Here is a 2,638-nt window from a genome sequence, read left to right as displayed (position 1 = left end):
TCCTCTCATCGGGAGGGGGTCAATCTCCATCAACATCTTCACCAGCACCATCTCATCTCAAACCCTAGTTCATCTCTTGTATCCAATCTTTGTATCCAAACCTCAGATTGGTACCTATGAGTTGCTAGTAGTGTTGATTACTCCTTGTAGTTGATGCTAATTGGTTTACTTGGTGGAAGATCATATGTTCAGATCCATTATGCGTAGTAATACCCCTCTGATTATGAACATGAATATACTTTGTGAGTAGTTATGTTTGTTCCTCAGGACATGGGGGAAGTCTTGCTATAAGTAGTCATGTGAATTTGGTACTCGTTCGATATTTTGATGAGATGCATGTTGTCATCCCTCTAGTGGTGTCATGTGAACGTCGACTATATGACACTTCACCATTGTTTGGGTCTAGAGGGAGGCATTGGGAAGTAATAAGTAGATGATGGGTTGCTAGAGTGACAGAAGCTTAAACCCTAGTTTATGTGTTGCTTCGTAAGGGGCTGATTTGGATCCATATGTTTCATGCTATGGCTAGGTTTACCTTAATACTTCTGTTGTAGTTGTGGATGCTTGCAATGGGGGTTAATCATAAGTGGGATGCTTGTCCAAGTAAGTACAGCACCCAAGCACCGATCCACCCACATATCAAATTATCAAAGTACTGAACGTGAATCATATGAACGTGATGAAACTAGCTTGATGATAATTCCCATGTGTCATCGGGAGCGCTTTACTTCATATAAGAGTTTGTCCAGGCTTGTCCTTTTCTACAAAAAGGATTGGTCCATCTTGCTGCACCTTATTTACTTTTATTACTTGCTACTCGTTACAAATTACCTTATCACAAAACTATATGTTACCAATAATTTCAGTGCTTGCAGAGAATACCTTGCTGAAAATCGCTCATCATTTCCTTCTGCTCCTTGTTGGGTATGATAGTCTTACTTATCGAAAAGGCTACGATAGATCCCCTACACTTGTGGCTCATCATTGTCCTACACGACACTCGATACTCGCATGTGACCCTTTCTGTGGGCCCGCGAGATCGTCGTCCATCACTTTGACGAACAGTCGGCAGTGAGGTTAATTTGACCAACAAGGTGGAATCTTTTTTGTTTGTGTTATGGTGGTATATAGTACGCGTCGAAGAGGTGGGAGGGGGCTAGCATATATACTATACGTACGCGTCCGTGAACAAGTACACCTCACTCAGTGTCGGGACTTTTTGGTTTGTGGGGCACGTGCCACATCAAAATTGTGAAATTGGTTATTCAAACATCACACGACACCTTTTTGGGCCACATGCATATCCTAGCTAGGACACTCACGTGTGATGCTTCCATTTGTGGGCCCATGATGCCATCGTCGATGCATGCATGCATCACTTTGACCTACATCGGGAGAGGTTAATTAATTTCACCATCGATGAGGATTCTTTTGGGTTACATATATTACGGCAGGAGCATATAGTATGCGGTGAAGAGGGGGGAAGGGGACCACCATATGTAGTACGCTTGATATGAACCTCGCTCTGTGTGGGTGCATGGTTTACGGTTTTTGAGGCATGTGGCACATCAAAGTTGTGCATTTTGGGTATTCAACATATATATGCTTGGCCCACATGCAAAGCGGTGGTGGTTGTCCTCTCGCACCCACTTAAGCGGTTATCAGCGATATCGATGCTTTCCATTTGTGGGCCCGCTTGGTCCATCACTACTTTTTGCCTGACAACAAGAGAGGTTAATTTGACTTAGGAGGGGATTATTATTTTTGCTCTGGGATGACATGCATGATACAGCTTGAGCACACACGCATGCATGTGTACGCATGAATCCCTTCCATTGAGTGGAAGAGGCTAGTACAATGACACATCATGAACCGATCTCGCTCTGTGTGGGGAGATAGTGTATGATTTTTGACACGTGTGCCACATCAATGTTGTGTATTCAAACATGCATGCACGCGTCACCTCCATACATATGCATGTAGTGGTTGCCTTCGAACGGTATACTCCCTCGCATGGTTATCGGCGACAAGCCTATATATTCATGGGCCCGCTTGGGCATCCATGGTGGATTCTTCATTTGTTTTGTGTTATCGTAGTATATGTCATGGTGAGAATCAGACCTAATTAAGTTTGAGCGCATATACTATGCACGCATGCATGCATGAATCCCTGTTGTTGGCTTGAAGTATGGTGTAACATACATATGCATCGTCAACCTAACCCTCACTCAGTCTGGGGATTTCTAGTTCGAAATCACAGTGCCACATCAAAGTTGTTCCATTGTTACTCAAAAACACACCTCTCCATACATATGTTTGGGCCACACGCATGTAGTGGTTGTCTTCGGGGACTAGCTACTTGCGTGATTATTGGTGAGCTCGCCCATCTCCGGGGTAGCATGGACGGCCATCACTTTGACCAACAACAAGAGAGAGGTTGTACAACCAAGGTGGATTATTCTTGGTCTATTTTACGACCCATATTGGTGATATATATGCCTCTCTGGCCCGCCAACTGAAAGTGTGTGTGTGAGGGGGGTGCTACTTTGCACTTTGCTAGGTAAACCTCGGTTGGGGGGCATGCATTCATAGCATAGGATTCCCTTCGTGGCAACACGAGGGGGGTGGGGGCTGCTAG

This window comes from Triticum dicoccoides, chromosome 6A, assembly GCF_002162155.2.
Source record: "Triticum dicoccoides isolate Atlit2015 ecotype Zavitan chromosome 6A, WEW_v2.0, whole genome shotgun sequence".
Lineage (NCBI taxonomy): Eukaryota > Viridiplantae > Streptophyta > Magnoliopsida > Poales > Poaceae > Triticum > Triticum dicoccoides.
Note: the sequence above shows the minus strand (reverse complement) of the source record.